Source organism: Harmonia axyridis, chromosome 5, assembly GCF_914767665.1.
Source record: "Harmonia axyridis chromosome 5, icHarAxyr1.1, whole genome shotgun sequence".
Lineage (NCBI taxonomy): Eukaryota > Metazoa > Arthropoda > Insecta > Coleoptera > Coccinellidae > Harmonia > Harmonia axyridis.
Window position 1 is genome coordinate 12,237,674 of NC_059505.1, and position 17,035 is coordinate 12,254,708.

Genomic DNA, 17,035 nt, shown 5'->3' on the forward strand with positions numbered 1-17,035 from the left:
AAAAATCTAATAAGCATTGGTCAATTTTAGATAATTTGGATACCATTCGTAAATGCACCGAGTGGAGTATTCATATCCAATGAAAATTACAGAAAAAAAATCATATATAGGACGATTGCGAAAGAGTGTTTCTTTAATTATCGAATAAATCGTAATAAATCACTGAAATAAATAAAATGAGTAATAATGTTTCCTCGTCTCAAATAAATCTACAATTATACCTAAGCACCAAAGGTTTGTCATTATAAATACCTACCATATTCAAACTGTTTTATAACCCATCATCAAATATTACATAGCTAATCATAGATCAAATTTCATTGCTCAATTTTGAATAATTTATGTTTTTTTATGATATCTTCGTTTTCAGTTTTCGAAATAAATAATTTGGAATTGTTATTCTATTTCTATTCTTTCACGCAAATTTTCAACTAGATCGGATCTGTTGCCACTGAAATATTAGGTTTCTATTCGATATTCAGCTTGAATTTTCTATGATTCTGATTATTCTATCTTCACAAATTTTGCACGCATCTTGAAATGGTTATTACAAATGGTTGTTATTTATATACATGCGAAATCTCTACTCGATTGGATATGCAATCACGAAAATATTCAATATTAGTATTATTTTTCAATAATTTTCTCAAATTTTTTCTTCAATCTTTAAACTCCGCCGGATTGGTCGTCACGAAAAAAGATTCAGTAATATTCTTTCAATATTCTTTTTGAATTTTCTATGGTTCTAGTTAAGATCAACTTTAACTTTTGCACCATTCTTCAATTAATCATTCTACATCAAATTCAAGTTCTCTTCTCAATCGGAGCTGCAATTTGGAAATACATAGGTAAATAGGAACGCATTATTTCGAACGTTCATGTTTACGGAACCCTTAGTCGGATTTTGTCCAGACTCGAACCGTGGCATTCGAAATCCGAATCTATCCTGCAAATTTTAAGGGCAAATTTCTAGGTCCCTTCATTCGAAAGTTATCAAGGATTCGTCATCGGTGAATCGAACCTTAGCGCATAAAACGTTAGGGTAAGTTTCATAATTCGTTCAAAAAGGTTCCCCTTGCTAAAGACCGTTTCATTTTAAAGTCGACTTCATATGGAGCTTGAAAGTGGCTCCGGTTTCATGAGCATATTTCGACCGTCTTTTAGAGAAAGCTTTTATTCGTAAGTGTTAACTTTCCTAGGGTTGGCTATTCTGATAACTAGTGATTTATTGTCTGCATTCGGTGATATTTCATAGAAATCGAAATTTTGTTAAATTAAAATTGAATTGAAATTTTGTGTAAGAAGTGAAAGTAAATGAAGGTCCTTAATTTCAAATATGATAATTTTAACAAGAAAGTTTATGTTGTAGAGAAAAACGTGTGATGGAAAAGAAACAACAGAATGCGGTTATGAGGAAAAGATTTCCATTCTTGCCATAAAGAGCCAATGTCGGGACTTGATGAAGAAGGACACTTCAAACCATTTTCTAACCTCAAAATTGATTTATGAAGAACGTTTCATTTGTAAAAGATGTAAAGGACACTTCTCACACAAGGTTTACTTTCGTTTATGAAACTGACTTGGAAACTGATACCCGGGACAACAACAGAAGAAAAACGTGTCTAATGAGATGATAACCAAAAGGATCAATGATGATCTCTTCGATATGCTTCCTTTCGATGCCAAAATTTCATCCGCGTCAAAAATGACGATACGGTTGCATTCATTTTCATCATTAATCTTAGGTCCCCTTATAAGAGCACTTCACTGAGTCTACCGACAGATAAATAATATCAATGGCGATCATCATCTGCTCAGAATTGAGCAAGGTTCGGATTGGAAATAATAAATTACAAGATAATCGAATGCCACTGACCTATGCCAAGGTGATTTTTTCCAATGATTAAGATGTCGTTTGAAGATGTCGAAATAAAAGATAGAGAACCTATCATTATAAACTGCGCAAGTGCATTAATCTAAATTATGGGTGACATGCGAATTTTAAAGCCTCAAATTCTTGAAAGTAATAAAGTTGTGGTCGAGTCCTGTAAACAAACTCACTTAGTTCACTCCATTATTAAGTTTGAGGTAATTTAATTCACCATGACCATGTTGACATTGAACGTGTTATTCATACTTCGAAACGAAAACACCGTAAAAAAAATTGAGTGTCAAAATATAACTCCGTGCAAAATAAATACCGACCAATATGTTATCTAATCTCGCTAATATACCTAACCTACGAGAACGTTCAAGTTTTGCGCATTCACGTTTTTTTTTGTATTGTTCAGCGATAGTGCATGCCGATCACCTTTGAACCATTTGGAACTTTTGGAAAAGTATCATTCTAAATGTCTTGAGGTCACATGTTGGCGAATTTATATCGAGGGCCACAAATTCACTGATAAGTTTTGCCATTATCAGTCCAATATTAGAAGGTCACAAAGAACATTTTCCCATTCGGCGTGTAAGCACCTTAAAGGAAATCAATGTCATGCCAATTTATTATCACCAATTCTGCAATTATTTGATGTTATCAAGCAGGAAAAATGGGTTCCGTCTGGGTTTTTGTTACTAGTTTATGGTGTTATTTTGGCTGATTTTCGACGAAGAATTCTCGAAGATGGATGCAGGTTTGCGTCGTGGAGAAGCGTGCATAAAATCAATCAATTGTGCAAGGTGGATAATCTGAGAATTGAAAGACTTACATTTGAGCATTTGGTTAAAATCGTCGATGTTCGATCTGGTGTCGTAACGGAAGGAAATCACAAAATTACGTTACAAACATTCGGAATATGCATAAAAACCGCCGAAATTGAACTGTATCGGCCGAAAAGTGAAGTACAAGTGCATCTAACAAACTGATTACAAACACATCTCGATTAAATAGATAAAACGCATTCGAAGATATATGTGCGGAACTTGATGGAAATGATAAGGCCTACTTGAAGTGTTTCGTGCCCTTTTGGCCCGAATTAGGGCGAAAAGGGGGACCTTCTCGTCGACGTGCGTTCGGTCGACTGTTGGCTAGGTCAGTTACTGCATATGCGCGAAATAAGCCAGTACGCCGTCTCTGAGTAGCGGCACCTACATACACGTGCAACGAGGCTTCCTCCTGCGGAGATATTATATCTGCCCGTTGTAATGGCAATTTTCATGTTTTCGACAGGGGGACATTGAGAATTCGCCGTTTTCATTGTTTACACAAGTAGGTGAATCAGCCGCTTCGTCTAAAATATATTTGGGTTTTACGCTTGAATTTACGTAGCAGCGGGCACATGAATTGGGAAACCAAGAAATCGAATTTATCAAAGATGCACAGGTCTTCTTTCTGTTTGAAGACCTGCTTCTACTATAATATCCTAATTTCTAATGTTGTCTAATCGGGAGACTTTTCTCCCTTCTGCATGTCACTTTTTTCTTCTATTTGGTTCTTTGAAAGAGGTATTTCCTCTTATCTGTCTTTCTTATTGGTATTTGTATTATCTTCTTGAATTCCCTATTCTCATGATTTTTTAGCGTCTCTATTGTCTTCTTTCTTTGTTTGTTGACTATTTCCTCAATAGTTTAAATTTTCAGTTCTTCTCTGATTTGTTGGTTGGTTATATAGGGTGAATGCACTGGTTAGCCGACCGGCACTGGTTCTCGACCATTCCGTGATTTGAGATAAAATAATAATAAAAATATATCATGTAGTGCAAAATATTTCCGCCGTACGTGTTCTCGACCATTCTACCCTTCCAAGATGGTTCGCATAGTAGGGGTATAGGTCAAAGTTTTCGCGCTAAAAATTAGTTTGTAATCGTCTATCATAGAAAAGATTCTTTCTCGTCCTCTCTTAGAAGTGTGCTTTGTGATTTATGACCAGAAAACAGTAATTATTTCTTATTTTAAATTGATTATGTGCGTATATTTTGTTCCATATGAACTATAAGACATATCTTTGAGTGTATTTCAATCAAGAAGCAAATAAATGTATATTTTTTTGTTCAATATTCGGCGGTCGCGAACTGGTATTGGAAAATTTTTATCTTTTATTTCTCGACCAAAGTGGTCGAGGACCAATATGTTACTTCAATAATTGTTCATTTCAACCGATATATTTCTCTTGGATCATTTTCGTTTTTTTTCTGTACCATTCATTTATATATCTACTTTCTGGATATTAGTTTGCGACCACCGAATTAACGTTGAAACACTAATTTCTACATTTTATTTATTCGCGGTCGAGAACCAATTTGATTGTACTTAATTCTTGGCCACTGGTGGTCGGTCTTTTATATTTTATTCACCCATTAGTTTCTAAATATATATTAAGAGCAAAATAACCAAAGAATGTTGTATGAGTTGCTAATTTGAAATATTTATGGAAAATGGAAACTTTTGCAAAATATTTTTTTTTTACGTTCCGAGTGTTTCTTACTTAATTACCTCATCTGACACCCATCTGAGTGAAAGGTAGTACTGTCGATGGTACGATACGAAAGTAAGTACTAATCACTCATCTCGCTCTAAAGTTTTATATAAAATTTTTAAGTGGAGCGTCCACTATTATTAGTGGTCGAAAACTAACACAAAAATGGTCGAGACCTCTGCGGCGTGGTCGTGAAACGGAGGTTATTGAGATTTTCTATATGTTTTCAAATTTCAAAGGTTAAATACAAAAAGAACGCTTAAAATTATATGGCAAATCATTAAAAACTCGCCAAAGAATTATTATTGTCTTTTTTTATTTTATTGTCCTTAATGAGGATTATTTCATTAATCTAAATTGAAGAATATTCAATTCACGAAAAATAAAAACGAATTGAAAGTTATTGGTATCATCTGCGGTCTAGACCTCAACAGGATTTGTGTTCAGAGAAGAAAATGAAGGGAAAACACACAAAACTGCATCAAGTTTGATATTATCCCACATGATAACCAACCGATAATGAGAAAATGTTTGAAATGCATACACGTGTTTCTCAATATTATCTGCAAGTCTTCATTTCGAAAATATGTCCCAAGAATTGGTGGTTTGATTACGATATTTGGATAAAGCTCAACCGAAATCGTAATCTGGTTAGCATGTAACTGCAATAGATAGCAACAATCCGAAACTTCATCACTATTCAAACAATGAAAATGAGGAAAGCACCGACCTGAAATTTTTCGTTTCCTCAACAAAATTTTCCTAACAAAATGATAAATGACATTGTGTCGAAAGTGGGTACTCTAATTTTATATTTATTTTCACAGCATGTCACTTTGATGAATTCATTCATTGAGTAACTGTATTCCGTAATGGTTGAACTTCGAGGGCAAATATTTTAAAAATTAAGAGACCAGGAAGTACCTATACTTAGACTTCCAGCTTGTGTTCAAAAGACTGAATAGAGTTTATTGAATTAAAAATCTACAATATAAGAAAACCTTAATCATGACTGAAATATCTTTATGAGAGGAGTTACATTTTGCAGGAAATTCGGTATAAAAATCAGTTGGTATATCCCTGTAGCTTGAATTTAAAATCTATTCGAACTAAAAATGAATTGGTCATATAAAATAATTTGACATTATTTCATTTCATGCTAGATATCTATATGTCGAAAACTCGATCTCTCAAAATCAATCAAAACATTAGAGGACGCATTTTTTATAGTTGGATTTAAAAGTTTCCTAAAATGATTCGACAATTGGGCAGAGGGTACCAAAAACAATTGTTCATATTTTTGAAAGGCATCAGGATACATTAACTTAGGGTGCATTTTGTTGTTGGTGTGAACCCTAGGCGATACCTAACTATCGAGATGCATTGAATGTAATGAATTAATGTTGACCTGGAAAATACAAGTTAGCATGTTTGGAATATTTCAAGTGTGTACGCCTATTTATAGAATATAATCAAATAATAAGTAAAAAAGTAACTTTTCATTACAGTTGAACGAAAGTATTTATATTTCAATATGCAATATACCTATATATTGTAAGTAGGTATATGTGTAGGTATTGAAAAGAACAGTGAGCGATATACATTCATAACTCAGGATTCGATATATATTTTAATGAAAGCTTAATATTTATGGAAGATTAATAATTATGATTTAGCACTCATAATATGAAATAATTTGTACATAATTAGCTGTACAAGAAGGACTCAGAAAATTGAAAACCTAATCAGAAGACTTTTAAACAAGAACATATAGGTAAATACTGATCCAATCAATAAGGTAATGATAGTTATTTAGAGAAGGTTAAATGTTTGATAACATAGTAAATTTTAATTGAAACAAATTTGTATTGGATTTCATTTAAAGGATAATTATAGATCCGTATGACTATTGAAATCCATTAAGTACATAATATAATATAAATAATTCATATTTTCAGTTATACCTATGTGAATGTTTCATGGAGTGCAAATCATTACATTTTTCAATCTTCAGTTTTGGATGGACTTTATAATAAAAAAAAATAAAAAAAATTTTCTAGTTCATAAGTATCATAAATGGCTATTGAAATTTTAGTGTACATTCGTAGTGTATAATTTGACCTTCAAGACCTTGACCCACTTCTTGTTCAAATGATTCATTTCCATCACAGTCCATGAAAGGAATGAGCGTTCGTTCATTACAGCACCTTTTGCGCTTTTGGAGACCACAGATATCTGTATATAGATATATATTATCTCCAAGGGTGCAGATGGCGCATGAACAAACGAGTCCTAAAATTCACAACAATGCTTCTCTGTTATACTGATATTCTGTTTGAATTTTCTTTGGGTCTGATTACTCTACCCACCTAAAATTTTGCAGATAACTTGAAATGCTGTAAAGGTATACACGCAAAATGTCAACCCGACCTGTTTTTTTTTTATTTTTAGGATATTAGATAAAAAATGAAAACTTCAAGCATGATGCAAAGTTTCAAGCTGATCACATAGTAAGAACCATAGAAAATTGAATAAGAATATTGAAGAAAAACACAATATTTTCACGAAAACAGATTTTATCGAGTTAAAATTTTGAGTGAATTTACATTTAAAATTTCATGTTTGCATCTTCAGAATCATTTAAGGAGTAGGTTATACAATACATACAAAACCAATCTCTATGGTGTTATTGGAGACCCCGAAAACCAAAAAGTCAGTGTTTTCTTAATTTTTTTTTTAATTTCTGACAGATATCGATATCAAATTTGATGCTATCAGTTTTTTCGTCCGTGTCCAAAAATCTCTACTATTATCATTCGATCTTTTCACTTCTATTTATCGAAATTGATCAGATGCAATCCATAAACAATACCTTTATTAACTAATACCGAATATGCTTCAACTAGATAACAGCCTAATGAAACATATCTAATGAGGAATATTTAAAAATTCCTGATGTTTTTATTGAATTCGCTGTTTAAATTTAAAACTTTCCATCGATACAAATACAAAGATGATCAATTGAATTGAGGCTTTAAATTTTAAGTTAGTAATATTCGTACAATTGCAGCATTTTTATGCAACAAAGAGATTATCACGCGTTATCATTGGTCTAGACTTAAAAAATGCAGTTGCCATGTGAATTTATCTCAAGTGGTTTCGATAATATTTGGGACAATTTTCACTTCAAGTGTTAAAATGAAAACTTTCAAATCAGCCAAAATTCCTCAAGGACGCGTGAAATAACGTGCATGACCAAAGTATACATATAGTGCGTTACGTAAATTCAAGTATCTATTCCTACCTAAGTAGTACCCAATACAAATATATTAGGATTGGTTGATAAGGAAATCATAAGGTGCAGTATCTATCAAATATTTTTGGTTTATTATGGCCTGATTGATTGTAACGGTAATATTTGGCATTTTTTTCGATGTTCTCCTTAAATTTTCTATGAATCTGATGACGCGATCAACATGAAAACTGACATAATGCTTAAAATAGTTATTACTTATGTACACGCGAAATTTCAAATTGGTCAGATCAATTTTCACTGAAATATCTTGGGTTTTCTTATATTCTGCTTAAATTTTCTGTTACCTAATGATAAGGCGATCAACCACGAAATTATGCATGAAAATAGAAATTGTTATTTAATATCTACAAGCAAAATCACAGCATGATTGAATTTGTTGTATTTGATGCAATATTGAGTAATAATTTCCGATTCCTCGTGAAGATTTCAATAGTCCTGGTTACTAAAGAGCTTAAATGCATCAATTGAGAGCTGATCATTCTCAATTTTGCAAGCAAATTTTAATTTAATTCAAAATTTTGTGTTGAACGCTTGATCAAAATTATAGAATATTCATGTATAGGCAATATCGACAAAAATTCAAAAGAAAAGCACTTTGATTTAGGAAAGAGGTAACAAGTCGATTAAAATTGCGAATAATGTTAAATATTTCGTTTCAGAAAAAATTAAATCTTATGTTGGGAACAATTGTTTCAGAGGAAATCATACAGTCTCGATACTGATAATAGTCAAATTTTGATGGTCTTATTTGAACGCTCTGTATATGAGAACATTATCTCAGCAATGAAAAATATTAACTGAATACTTTCTTCGTAACCGATTTCATAAAACAGTTTTTTTTCAATGAATTACGAATAACTCGAAACGGCAGAAGATAGCTGTAGGAAACGGAAATAAATTAACGTTTATGCAAAAATGCTTCTCAATGTGCAATAAAATATATTGTGCTTCTATTTCATTCAAAATATGCGAGTTGACCTTACTCTGACCTTCAAGGTGACCAGGTGACCTTGATATCGAAATTTGACTGAAAACTGAAAAAATTATAAATCCGCAATCCAAAATCCAACAAATAAAAATTTATATGGGGGAACACTTTACGAACGGAATATACATTGAGTCGAACAACGTTTTATTGTATACTTCGCACAAGTTTTGAATATGTTCTTATTCTCTATAGCTTTCATATCATAGGTAGATATCACACTAATTTTTCGGCCTTGTCGAATTTTTTCGACATTGAACATATTAAAATTTCTAATTTTCATGATTTTGCAAACAATATCTACTATACATATCGATTTTTGATTTTAATTTAACGAATTTTAAAATGATAATCTAATATACAGGGTTAATTACTTTCGAGTAATAACGTCACCGTCATTTTTTTTTAATGGAACACCTAATTTTGTCTCAATTTTCCGATTACTCTAGCTGAGCTGATGCCAAAAATGTATCACATGTTGATTCAAATTGGTACAGGGTGGACAAAAATACAATAGTTTTGTGTGTGCTCATAAAGTAACGCGTAACATTTTTTATTAGTTGAATTAACAATATAATAAAAAAAATTATTGCCTAGCGGAAATAAACAAATAATGACATTTCACAAAAAACTAGACGACTTTGTTTTTTTTCAAATTGATAAGAAATAATTCCTTTCATATTATGTCTGCTAGACTACAAGTACCAAACATGTTTGGAAACAGCTCATTTTTATTAATCTAAAAATGTAACAAACTACGAGTGTCACATTCAAACCAATTGTCGCTAGACAATAAGTATTTTTGATAATATTGTTAATTTAACTAATAAAGAATGTTACGCGTTACTTGTCCACCCTGTACCAATTGGAATCAAAATGTGATGCATTCTTGGAATCAGCTCAGCAAGAGAAATCGGAAAATTGAGACAAAATGGGGGTGTTTCATTTAAAAAAATTTACTCGAAAGTAATTCACCCTGTATATTGGATTATTATTTTAAAATACGGTTAATTGAAATCAAGCATCGACGTATTTCAGGATTCTTTCTTGAAATGGTCTGTTAAGCTAAAAATGAATTTGTTTCATACTTTACGGACACAGTGTTTAATAGGTGGGTATAATAAAGAAATATAAATCTTTATACTACGCTCTACGCTGGCACTAAGCATACGCATTTGACAATTATTGCTACTCATTGTTTTTTCATATAGCCTACTATATTAAGTCTAGATGTCTAGATACACCGTGCTGGTTATGTTAATTTAATTCATTGAAATTATGTCATTCAATAAAAGATGAACCAAAAAAGAAAATGTTGAAAAACGATAAGGCTAAAGTGTGAGTTTAATTCCAACTTGATAATGTAACTGGTACATTCCACAAAGTGTAACAAATTTCATGAAAAAAAAATGACTATAATTGCAACAGCCGGTATTTTCAAAATAGAGGTTTTAATGCACATACGGTGACAACACTAACATTCAGAAGAAAATGACCTAATATTGAAAAAAAGTCTAAATCAGACAAGTAGATTTGACGTAAATGTATATATGATAAAATGTACTTTCGCCTAATTTTCAGTGGTGCGTTATTTTATTGGCTAAGTGTAGATTGAAATACATAATTGGGACACAAGAACAATACGCGATATTCCAACAATAATCTCCGCCTCCATTTCATCACAAGAATAAGGTCGAATACATTTCGGCGTTGAGCAGATTTATCAATTCGGCTATATCAGATCGAACGTCACAAAAACGTATCCTAAAATAATTCAAGGCCGAACGATGATAGAATAAAATTTGATAATTGAAACCAAAGTTCCGTCGCTCTTCGTTCTGTTCCAGCTGCACCGCCTGAATCATAGCGAACGGAGACAAGGACGGAACCATGAGGCCGTCCTTTTTTGGCGTGCCACCGACTCGGAAACAGCGTAGTGGAATATCATAGGGCCTAACGAAAACTATTCAACTATCCTAAACTGGTTTTTCATGTGGGCCAATGGTAACCTGATGCTTATCCCACCATAATAAAATTCGGTAGATTAGTCATGGCCTGCTTAGGAATGCACGCCATCGCTCTTCGTCATTGGCTCAACATTTCAAATAGCCTGGCTTAGAAGACCTTGAATTAGAAGCAAACCAAGAACTCCTCCGAGCTGGTGAATGTATAAAACAAAATGACTCCGAATCTGAATTCAAATTCCCTACTTTGTATTCGATTCAGGGACACGTTTGGTGTGAATTATATTCTTAAACTATTCAACCATTTTTTTTTTGTTCGAGGTGATAGTACATTTTAGTGATCAACAGGGAATCTTGCCAGATGCGGTTAATTTGTAATTAATATCCGAATTCGTTCCCGGAATTTTTTAAGTCTCAGTTTGTTTTTTTCCTTTCGAATAATCGTTTTTTTTCTACCAAGAAATACCTAGGGTAAATGCACTGGTTCTCGACCAGTTAACAGAAACATCGATTTCGAGCACGATTTTTTCACACATAAACTTATCAAATTTCAATGGTGTTGGTGTTCATCGATTCTTTGGCGAGTTTTAAATGATTTGTCATATAATTTTAAACATTCTTTTCGCATTTAACCTTTGAAACATATAGAAAATCTCAATAACCTTCGGTTCTCGACCACGCCGCAGAGTTCTCGACCATTTTTGTGTTAGTTTTCGACCACTAATAATAGTGGCCGCTCCACTTAAAAATTTTATAAAAAACTTTAGAGCGAGATGAAAGATTAGTGCTTACTTTCGTACCGTACCATCGACATCACTACCTATCACTCAGATGGGTTTCAGATGAGCTAATCAAGTAAGAAACACACAGTAAAAAATTATTTTGCAAAAGTTTCCACTTTCTATAAATATTTCAAAATAGCAACTCATACAACAAAATTTGGTTATTTTGCTCTCAATATCTATTTAGAAACTAATGAGTAAATAAAATATAAAACACCGACCACCAGTGGTCGAGAATTAAGTACAATCAAATTGGTTCTCGACCGCGAATAAATAAAGGGTAGAAATAAGTGTTTCAACGTTAATTCGGTGGTCGCAAACTAATATTCACAAAGTAGATATATAAATGAATCAAGGTATCGAAAAAAAAACGAAAATGATCCAACAGAAATATATCAGTTGAAAGGAACAATTATTGAAGTAACATATTGGTTCTCGACCACTTTGGTCGAGAAATAAAAGATAAAAATTTTCCAATACCAGTTCGCGACCGCCCAATATTGAACAAAAAAATATACATTTATTTGCTTCTTGATTGAAATACACTCAAAAATATATCTTATAGTTGATATGGAACAAAATATACACACATAATTCATTCAAAATAAGAAATAATTACTATTTTCTGGTCATATATCACAAAGCAATTTTCTGAGAGAGGAAGAGAAAGAACCCTTTTTTATGATAAACGATTATAAACTAATTTTTAGCGCGAAAAATTCGACCTATACTTACCACTACTATGCAAACTATCTTGGAAGGGTAGAATGGTCAAGAACACGTACCGCGAAAATATTTTGCACTACATGATATATTTTTATTATTATTTCATCTCAAATCACGGAATGGTCGAGAACCAGTGCCGGTCGGCTAACCAGTGCATTTACCCTAATTAATGCCTAGATTGTGTTGGTGAGGGATTTAGTAAATGAAAAAAGGAATTATCTTGAGCAGAAGGAATGGAAAATATCTTGAATTTAATAATATTAATTCCAACGAATAAAATTTGATTCAGTAATAAGGACCAATAGAAACTTATTGTTTCTCAATTCAAGAATTCGTTTCAATTGGAATAGAAACAACACATTAGTTCAAACGGAATGATGAATTTGAAAATTCAATTAAATTAATATAAAAAAATTCCATTAGAGTTGATTGTATGAAAAAAATTGAAATGAATATTGGTCTGTAGAAAAGATATCATTGGGACTGGTATCTTATCGAATAGTGAAGCAAATAGGTACTTATTTCAACTCAATAAACGTATCTCCTCGCGTTGCTCCATTCCCTAAAATTTTTTCATTGGAATGGAAAGAATAGTTTAAATGTGATTGATTCAAACATTGATATTTTATTTCTTCGCTGCAGTAGGTGCATTTTTTCTGAATCAATCTGAAGTCAGGGTATGAACCAATTTTCATATAATCACTTTGTTATACCTACCTAATTATAGAAAAACTTCATTTCACTTCATTTTATGACCATGCTTCGTAATCAAGATCAAAAATCGAATATATTGCACAACCGTGCAATATATAAGATTTTTTATTTTTAAACATAGCACACCATAACATTTTTTATTGTTAATTTCAGTAATGAGCAGTGCGCGCAACAGTTCATAACTGAAAATAAAAATTTAAACGAATGCAATGCAGAGTTGAATCATTCATATACCAAGCACATTTTCAGTGTTTTCTACTCATTCGAAAATATGTAATATTTTCGTTAGTGATGACCAACATGCAAAGAATACATGACTGTCAAATATGTGACAATTTCACTATGTAAATGATGGTGACCCTAGAACCAACTTTTACAAACCTATTTGAAAACTAAACAATGATAATGTCGCAAAGAACATGTTAACAAATTTCTGAATGAATAGTTAAATTCCGATGTGATTTAGAATTGAATCAAGTTGAATTGAAAGTTTGGAATAATTGACATTGAAATTTAGACATTGCGTAATTCAATAGGTTAAAAAAACTCGATTCACCTCAACTGTATTGTGAGCATTTAGTAGGAACTGTCCCATTTCATTTAAATTTTCATTTCGAATTCTGATGGCCATGTTTGAGAACATATCATATAATTCAAAAATATGGAAAAAGAAATGGGTACCCAATTTTCGTGATCACACATCTAATGGATTTGAAATTTTGCCTACTGTAGAAGAATAACTATTCTAAGCTTTGTGCAAAATTTTGTGTGAATGCCATCTTCAGAACCAAAAAAAATTCAAGAAGAAATATTAGAGAAAAAATGAAATGGTAAATTCCCATTACCCACGCAAAATTTCAATCCAAATCGAATCTGTAATCACGAATATATTTTTTCTAATATCCGTTTTGAATTTTCTATGATTGTTTCCATAAAATAATAGATCGATCTATTCGGAGAAAAGCACTCAAAAAACTTTGGATCTGATTTGACCTACTAATAAATTTTATAGAGATATTACAATATTTTAAAACGTATCACAATGGCGAATTCGATAAATTCTAATATCTATCGGCGAACAATGAAGCAGCTATCTATCGCTTTTTTACAGTTTCAGATACAAATTTTGAATGAAATTATATCAACGAGTATCCACAACAACAAAATCTAACCTATACCAACATTGATTGCTTTTACGAATGTTATTTATTATGTATATAGGGTGTTTCATAATATATGCGCAGGACTTCAGGATGTGATAGCACGTTATAAATTATGAAAAAAAGGCTTTGTTATTTGATTTCATAATTTTGCATCCAGGATCTAAAACACATGAGGCATCTTATATATTTGTCGCATAACCTATTTCGGGTTTTTATAACTGTAAGAGCAGCTCTGGAAAATTGTCTTTCAACAGGAGCTGAAGATGCTGGCGTTGATAAAAATTCAAACTTGGCAATTTTGGCCAAGTTTTGTAAGATATTTCTGAAACTACCGAAATCTACCAATAGATTTCATAGAAATGTGAGAAAACAACTAATGAAGTCACACTGGCGTATGCTTCAGTTTCTCGGCGCTCGAGGAATCCCCTTATTTAGTCTAAGCGCGCACTAGATTGCAGAAATATATGCCGTTAGACGCGTGCATATCAAGCTCAAGTAATATCGAGTAGCTTGATTTCAAGTCAAGCAATAAATATCAAGGCAAGCCAAGCTCAAGTAGGTATATAATTTTCCACAAGCTTGATTTTCGTGTCAAGTAGTTGGTTAAAATGTCAAGCTACTTGGCTTGATGAATCCCTTCCCATTTGAACCGCCAATGTTATACAAAAAAAGTAGTCGTAGTCATAAGCTTCAAAGTCGACCTTTTTCAAGAAAAATTAACTTTTATGTTGAAAAATATGGCCGTTGCTGTTAACCTTTTTTTTTACAAAAAACTACAGGTTAACAATTTAAAATCATTTTCTGAACAACAGAAAAATGCTTAGGAAATCTGTTTTCTGTACGATAAAAGTTCCGGAAATATTCCTAAAAAAACGATTTTTTTTTCAATTACAACACCCTGTATCTCGACTCGAAATGGTGGATTTTAGAGGGTAAGTTAATAGAATTTTTTGCATATTCACTATTTCCATCGGAAAATCGAAGAAAAATTATAGTGATCTGAAATTTTTTCCAGTGTGACTTCAAACAAAGAGTTCTTTCGCCCAAAGAATTTCAGCCGAGATTTTAAGTTGGAGAAACTTTCGACACACCATGTACATGCCGATTAACTAACACCTGACGTATAGATACAGAGAAATCGCTAAAGAATTCGAAACATCTCGTAGATCTAACGTTACAATCGATTCCTTAGAAATTATCTTTGATGTTGTTTGCCTCGTTTGACAATGATCTGAATTGTATTCCAAGGCACAACCATGTGATGTGTACTGGGTACAAGTTCATTATCGCGCATGGCCGACACGCACTATCGAAGAGCAAGAGAAATAAATGATGTTTTATATACTCTATGGATGAACTTAGCGAACCTTGCTGTTCCATCGTCTCCAGTGCCAGCCGTCGTAACACAAATATAGCTCGGAGTTACATTGACATTTACATGATAATACGGCCGTTATTTACACTACCCATTTTATGTATTCACATTATGATGCACGAATTGCACAGAGGTAATCGCGACTGATCCAATCTAGTTCATAGACGGAGTAGACAGACCTCTATTACGTCTCTATTGACATATTTTTATGTAGCTAAGACTGTGTGGCGGTTACGTATTTTATATCTTCTGTGGATAGAAGGGACATAGAACAGCATATGTAGAAAATATTTTTCTCTATTTTAGTATCGTAATGAGTTCATTACAGTACGAAAAACAGTGTTGTAATGAACTCATTACAGCATTGTTTTCAGTTATATTTTTCGTTTTGTGGTTGTCTACACTAACTTCCGATCCTATCAATTTTTAACAAACGTCAATTGTCATTATAACATAATTTGATTGTAGTGAAATGATTTGCAACATTATTCTCAATTTCTCTTAATTCTGGTGGTTGTAAATCGATTTCGTCAGATATAATTCACGAATTTAATGCGTGATTAAAAATTAATTAAAAATTCAAAACGTACGATTCATATTAAAATTCTGTAATCTGTCAGTTTTCGTAACAGTTACCCGAACTGCCAAGATACAATACAAAAGTCACTAAGATGTATAATCTGAATTTTTCATTGAATTGCGATAATATTTCACAAAACTTGACTGAAATAGAGAAAATATCGTCTAATACTCTTTGCAGAAGGCAATTCCAAAACTCATGCGTTTAAAAACTCGCTCCTTTGTCGCTCGTTTTCGAATTTCGCATTCGTGTTGGAATGGGAGCCCATTCTACACCTTGTTTTGAATATAACCTACTATTTTATATCTACTACTATTGACATAGGTATTGTAGGAATTACCATAAAAGAATCATTTGCGGGCCCATGTTTACATGTTTTTAAGACTTTTTCCTCAAAATTACTCTAGAAATCTCTCGTTTTCTTTTGTACCCTTGATTTAGGAACACCCTGTGTCAACCCAAAAAGGGCCAAGAATGACATTGTGCCCAGCCCAGCAAGGTTTAACTTCAGATTTGTGTCAGGAATACTGAATTAAGCATATTGGAACAAAAATATATATGCAAAATTGAAACAGTAACGTGAATACGAATTTGATCAAGGTAGCAAAAGCTTCTAACTTGGCTCTACTCATTTTTGTCGTGCCCTTCAGAATTTATGACTATACCTCATTCTAGTTGATCTTTGCCCGAGTGACAATTGTCCGAGTTCTCGTTGAACTTAGCTAATCCAAAATAATATCCAGCGATAATTTAAAGATTTTATGTGCTAATGAAAATGATGATAACTATTCAATTGTTGATTTGCAGAAGTCGAATAGGACATTAAAGCTCACAATAAAACATCATTGTATGACCATGAGCTACGAACATTTGAGTTTTAGAATTTCTTTGTTCCGATATGTTTTTGTAATCGACTATCTCCTTGAAAAGTTGGGTGTGCCAATATTTAATTACAAAATACGTTTTCAGGTTTTTCGTATTTAATGTATAGTAATAAAATTAATGATTAGAGAACC

The 17,035-nt window shown here is 32.4% G+C and overlaps 1 protein-coding gene across 3 annotated transcripts in view; it reads right to left on the bottom strand.

Annotated features, from left to right (window-relative positions):
- Positions 1 to 17,035, bottom strand: part of LOC123681126 (mushroom body large-type Kenyon cell-specific protein 1) — a 143,103-nt gene that overhangs the window by 117,489 nt on the left and 8,579 nt on the right. The window contains exon 1 of one of the 3 annotated variants that reach the window (XM_045619344.1): positions 2,709 to 3,008. The exons of the other annotated variants lie outside the window; for them this stretch is intronic. The gene's annotated coding sequence lies outside the window, so the exon portion shown is untranslated. Of the gene's footprint in view, positions 1 to 2,708; positions 3,009 to 17,035 lie in introns of those variants that run through there. 3 annotated transcript variants of the gene reach the window in all.